Consider the following 7,008-nt stretch of genomic DNA (forward strand, 5'->3'; position numbering starts at 1 on the left):
TCCACCGTACAAGCCAAGAAATCTGCTGTGGGCTCTCATAAAGCCCTGCCTCCCGTTATACTTCCATTTTACCGCAGCCAGAGTCACAATAACTCATTTCTTTTAGGTCCCTCCTAAACAGCCTTATGCTGTTGCTGCRGCAGACTACAACCATGAGAGCTGTGAGAACAGCGGATGGAGCAAAGGGACAGCCCGTAAGAGAAACAGAGGGCAGAAGCCTTGTGGTAGGGCACCTGGGCCATGAGGGCTCAGCTGGCAAGGAGGAGAGATAAGCCAAGGGGAGATGAGTAAGCTTGAGAGAAGCAAACTAAAATGGAAGGGCAAAACAAAACAAGGAGGAAAGGGGATCAGAGACAGTGGCTTAGTGGCTATGCAGCACTGGGGACTTAGGAGATGGATATTCTCTTCTACCACAGACTGCTCAAGCGGCTTTGGGCAAGTCACCTCATCAGCTCCAACACCTGTTCTTCTCCGGTGAAAAGGGCTTAAGTTTCAATGAGGGAGATTGCCACAAAGTTTCAAGGGGACCTTAAACACAGAATGGCAAATACTTTATAAGTGATAAAAAGCAGGCTGAAAAACATCCATAATGAAGAAAGCTTTCATCTGAACAGCCTCAACAGTTTTACGGTTCATAGAGGAAAAGAGACAGAGATGCAAACTGGGAGAGAGTTCGGTTGGCTCTGTCTGTCTGTCATGTGCAGTTACTATTTCTTTAAGAAGCTCTTTTGGTTGATCAGGTGGCATCAGCATCACAAGTCTTGGGCTCCAGACCCAATCTGCAAACGTGCTGTCATTCTGTGCTGAAATAGGATTTTTGTTTCCCTGCTGCCTTTCCTCTCCCTACCAAGTGTTTTCCAGTGAATCATTTCCCAAAGCTTGTTTTGCACACTGAGTTGGACTGCTGTGGCTGAAAGTGTAGATTAAGTCTAGGCAAAGTGCTAACCTCTTGGATGTGGATGCCATTAAGGAAATGTAGTCCTACAAACTCCAGGTGATTGAATGCTGTCATAAGCAGCCACGGCACTGAATGCCTTTCATTTGAGTGCATCCTTGTATGGAACGGGCTCCTTTCCTCGCTTCTCTCATCAGAGACTGCGAGAAACCTAACTGCTCTAATGGCTAGAAGCTTTCTTCTCATTTCCAGCCTGATTTTTTTTATGGTTGGCTTATACCCACTTGTTTTGGGGACAGCCTAGTCCTTTGGCTTCAATATTTTTCTCTTCCTTTGATCTTTACATCCTGCTATATTTAGAGAGGATGAGGTCTCATCCTTCATTTTGCTGTCTGAGAAAGCCATGATCTCTCAGTCTCTCCATACAGGCTAGGAGGCTCCCCATTCCTGGAATCATTTGCTAGCACTTTTCTTTACCTGCTCCCATCTTAGTGCATACTTTTAGTAACTAAGGGATAGGAATTGCACACCATTTTTCAGATGAGATCTCCCCTGAGCCCTCCACAATGCTAATCATTCTTCTCTCTCTCTCTCTCTCTCTGGAAATACTGTAAGGTATTATTTGTCTTTTCACAATTGTAACACTTTGGGGCTCACAGTCATCCTGTGATGACAATATAATATATTACTAAGTACAAGCTTTTGTCCTCCTCTGGCATTTCCAACTGCKGAGCCATCACAGTGTTGTTGTTACGGATGCTAATACATTTTTGCATATTAAAGGTAATGGCCTATTAAAGCCAGTTACTGAATTCCATTCTTCTAACCTGATAATTTCCCTTTCCGTACTACCTACTTACAACCCACTTTTGCCTTCCCATCAGAAAGTTTTTTCTCCACATTCTAACTTTTTCATAACTTCTATTTTAACTATTAATTTTCCATGTGGTGCTATGTCAAAAATTTTAGTGTAGTCTGGACAGATGAGATCTATATCATTTCCCTTGTCCAAAACAGCTGTCTTATCAAAGAAAGATATCAGGTTATTCTGGCATACTCTGCCTTTGGCAAACTAATATTGCTTTGTACCTCATTGTTCATTTACCTCCGTATTTTTTTATTATTCTTTCCTACAAACTCGCTCTAAAGCTTTGTGCACTATGGAGATCAGAGTAATGGGTCTGCTGTTCCCTAGATTACACTTTTCCTTTTCTTAGCAATAACAGAAGTACTACATCTGTCATTCTGCAGTCAGACAGTGCCACCACTAACTTGATGGATTAATTAAAAATCCGCCCTACAAGACTTGCCATTTCATGTACCAGTTATCTCAATATTCTGAGATATTCTGGTCCCTGTGACTTGAGTTGATCAAGATGCTTACGCTCTAGTTTTGTCTCAAATGTAGTCATTTCCTTTTCTATACGCACAGCATGCGTGTATATGTTCTCTATGTTTTGSATCGTCATAACTAAGGAAAACTGAAGGACTACTCATTTTATTCATGTTGTCTTTGGGTTGYACCTACGATCCCCTCATTCTTTTCCTCAACCATGCATATATGAGTCCTTTCCATGTCATATGGGTTTCTTTTGCTTTCCTTTGCAAGGCCTATTTCAACTTGGCTTTAGGTCATTTTAAATGAATCCTTACAGTTTTAGCCCCCTTGTCCTCCAGCACTCAGCAACATTTGCTGAATGACCTGCTACTTACTTCCAGTGGCATTTGTGCTTTCCGGGTTTACATCACTCTACATGTACAATCAACAAAATCAGTCTGGAGCTAGTTAAAGAGAGGCCTTATGGAGGCTTTCATGGGCTTAACATTAGTCAGATTTTAAACTATTTTAAGTTAAACATGTGCAATGAGCATCCCCCAAATCCTTTGCTGAGATTATAGATGAAGGCACTTCATGGCCACATCTCAGCTGCTCTGGGTCAGGGAGAAAGAAGCATTTTCTCTCCTTGCCTGTTCTGCATGTTCACTTATTTTGTAGATTGTCTCTTTTGTATTTTTAGAAATGTGTGTTGCTAAGGCAACCAAACTAGCTGAACATTTTGTTTCCCTCAGAACAATACGTGTTTAAATATTCAGGCAATTTTCCATTGTTCAGCAGGAATGGTGAGATCAGGCAGATTATCCAGACCAGATGAGGGAAGTTTAGGTTGGCTTTCTATTATATTTTAAAAGCCTTCAGTGTGCTGTCAGCCGTTCAACAGCTTTGTCCAACAGGGAACAATATATAGCAGACACATAGCAAACCCTCCATAAATGGGAGAAATGTTTAGTTTCATTCCCTTCTGTTACATTCCCCTACAATAAATCAAAGCTCATGTGTATTTCCAGGTAGCTTAGCTATGCTCACCCCTATGGTCACACAAGGCCTGCTCATGCTTTCAAAGTGTAGCATCAGATAATGACAGTATCATAGAAGATGGAAAAGACAAATAAAAGATTTATCTGATTTGTCACACCCTTCCCTCTGCCCAGTTCATGCCTTTAAGGCACATATTTCAAGCATCTGGAACAGATTTAGATGTTCCTGCTAACCCAACTTTCTGTTGCTGCCCCCCAAATTGGGCTGATGATGCGATGAGGTAAATGACTCCTAGCTACTCCCATGCAAGTCCACCAGCTTTCCTTCCAGCTGCCTTTGCATTGGAGCACATGAGGGAGGGCTGGCACAGCCCACCCTGCAGGCTGACCTGCAGTGACAGTAACCACTACCTAGGGCACGGCTCGGAGCAGCGCGCTCAGGCTAGGAAAGGCTGGAGTCCATGCCCTGAGAGAGCCAGAGCCATGTTACGGAGCTGAGAGTATCTAGAAGTCTAATCCTGACACTAACATTTTCTGGGCAGATCCCTAAGCATGTCTAGCTTCACTTCCTCCATTGGCACTGTGAGATGGCTAAACCTGTACAAACCACATAAGCAAATACAACTGTGGCTAGGAACTGTTTATCGAAGAAGTGACAAAAACTATTATAATTCTGGAAAGGGCAGGTGGGAGAGAGGGGAAGGAAGAAGTAAAGGAGATGAAAATACATAAAAGTGCTTGGTGCATGAGCATGCAAAAGCCTCGGAGGCATAGAAACAGGGGCACAATCAAGAATGAGATGCACTTCCACAGTCAGTCTGTAAACTGGAAGGGAGAGTAATGTGAGACTAAGAGATGGACGGTTCAGGGGAGTTGCGGAGGAAAGACAGGGGATGAATACTCGACTGAAGCTGCCATCAGCAATGGGGGAGACGTTGTGCAGTGGAGCAAGCGCTCCTTCACTGAGTGTCACTCAGTGCACACTTGACTGAGTTGTGTTATTACAGGATGGAGCTATTCTTCCTTTCTAATAAGTCTAGTCCCCAAAATGTGCAACTCCCTTTTCCTTCTAATTACTTTTTCTGGAGATGCAAGCAAGGCACCATTAACACTCTATGTCAAGTTACCAGTTTGAAAGTAGAATGTTAAAAGCCTCCCTGTTTTTCAGTATTTGACAGTTTTCACTGTGTCTATATGAGTTCTTCTCTTTATCGTTTTAAGAAGTGAAACATATCACCTGGAGCATTCATATACTTTAGCCTAATAGCTAATTACTGCAAAGATGGTTGTTCAGAAAAATGATGGCTGTTCAAATGGCAGTAACAAGGTCTCCTATTTTATGTAGGCTAGAGCCATGCATAGTAGACAGATATGAGAAGTGGATTGCCCAAGATACTAGGGTGAAATGTCCTATCTGCAGAAAAAATTAGTTTTCAGGAAACTACTTGGTTTCTATGATGATGGACAACTAGGCAAAGCCTTAATTACCAGAAAAAAAATCAATTAGGAGTTAGTCTGCCTAAGAGCCATAAAAGTCCTAGTCTCAACACAGACTAATCTATATGGTTCTCTTTCATCCCATCTCTTTCCCTGAAAGAGAAGCAAAACTGCTGGATTAAATATGGCTGAGGGTGGGTATGCACCACATCAGGTGTCATGAATCTGCCTTTGTGGAAGGCCAGTTGCTCTCACTCCTCACACAGACTGGACTGCCCACCTGACCTGTCTGCTCCAGCCTGGACCAGGCCTAGCTGTAGGACTAGGAGAAAGGTCCAAGTCCCTGTTAGGCCTTGTGGGCAAGAAGGCTCTGTAGTCAGAGACCAGTGTCTAGCGGATGTTTAGACTGGGTAAATGGAAAGAAGAAACTGGGTATAAAAGGGTTACTCCCAGATCTGGGAATGAAGTAGGTCTGTCTACCCCAGACTCCCAGTTTGGAGAGGTTAGGGAAAGTCCTGGCTACAAAGAAGGTTCCAGTTTCAACTTTTGCCCTTGGTCTCCTGAAACCACTGTGCTCCTTTGGGCACGGAGCAGCTGAGCATCATACTCATATGGGGAACCCAGGCAGCCTGTTCCAGGGAGCAAAGGAAGGAAGGAGGGAAAAGCGCAGACTGGAGCATTTTGGAGGGGGGAGGATGTCAAGGGGAAGAGGGGAAACACAAATGCGCTTGCTCTCAGGGCAGCCTATTCTCCGAGCACCAGTGAACAACAAAGCCTTTGTTTCACCATTTCAGACTCTTCAAATGTCAGTGCCTCTCCTCCTGCCAGGTGGTACCTATAAATTATTCAGTCAACCAACCACATCACGTGCCCYGATAGTGAAGACTGAACTCAACAGCATCAAAAACCAGAGGAGATTATTTTCCTACGAGAGAGCACACCTATCGTGTAAAGAATCGGCTAACTTCTCCCCGCAGACTCCCTCTGGAGAAGAAAAGGGAAGATACCGCCAGGAGTGTTGTCAGATCAAAGGCCAACACACTGGTGCCACCATGGTGTCAGCTGTGCCAGGTGCCTGTAGTGAATCACACTGTGGCAAGAGCGCGGGGAGGTGGCAGCCCCGGTCGTTGCACATTACATAGAGCCTGGCCTAAGCCACGCTTAGCGTCAAGACTGGGCATTGCCAGGGTTTAGTCATATCACTTTGAGCAATTCACTTACCTCTGTCTGTCTCGGTTTCTTCAGCTGTGAAGCAGAGACAGCAATAGTGGCTTTGCCATGCCTGACTGCCCTTCTGGCCCCAGCTTCTCAGCCTGTTGGGCAATTACCGGGACAGCAGCCTGCACATGGGTCTGCTTTTAAGTCTGCAGCCTTAAGGGAGGCAGCTTTGGTTGTGGAAGACCATGGTTGTCCGAATATATGAACAGTACAGTCAGCGCTGTTACGGCTATTACAGACAGCTGTAGGGGCTGATACAACCTCTCCAAAAAAGGGAATTACAGCCCAGGGAAGTCAGGTGGGGCAGCCATGCAAGAGTRTTGCCCACCATGCAAATCCCATTTGCATTCACACATGTGAGCTTAGTGCAAAGTGGTTTAYTCCTATTTTTCAGTTATTCGGGTAAAATTCCTTCCCTGAATATAATAATAATAATAATAAAAATATCTGAATGGTCCTCTTGCCACAGTTCTCCAGTGCACCTGCCCCATTAAAGGGCTCTGGGGCCTCTGAATATGACTACAAATGCTCTGCCTGACCTGAGAGAACAACCTTGGTCCTGCACAGCAAAAAAGATGTTTTCCAAAAGGCAGCAACTAGCAATTGCATGTAGAGCAGGCATTTCTCTGCATTGAGCAGTGACCCTCCCAAACGATTTGCATTGTCAGTTTTCCAAGGAAAGCAGCTTTCTGTTCAGTGTTGATAGGAGAAACGTGACCACAGATTTGAGGGTTGTAGGGGTGGGATTATTTCTTTCTCTTTCTTTACATCCCTGTGCTTCTGATTGCTTTTCTTAATAAGCATTTAGGGAACAGGGGGAAGGGGAGAGGGAAAAGAGGGTATGAAACAGCCAGGCTGAAAGCAGATACTTGTGTTAGTCTTGTCAAGCAGTTAATTGGACGTTTTTTCTATACACTGTTATTTGACTTCTGCAATGCAAAARCAAGAAGTTAAAAATAAAGCTTTAACCTTAATTATTCCTGCCAATAAAACAAACTATCTGCGAATTTAAGCCACAAAAAGAAGTTGCAAAAGCAAATGTGAATGAAAAGATTTTCAAGTTTAAACAAAACAGAGGTTCTGATTTTACTCTGTTTCCCTAGTTCCACATTACAGACGTACTCATGATCTGAGTCCTCTTT

The sequence above is a fragment of the Rhea americana genome, unplaced genomic scaffold, assembly GCF_003343005.1.
Source record: "Rhea americana isolate MKP2758 unplaced genomic scaffold, rheAme1 scaffold_177, whole genome shotgun sequence".
NCBI lineage: Eukaryota > Metazoa > Chordata > Aves > Rheiformes > Rheidae > Rhea > Rhea americana.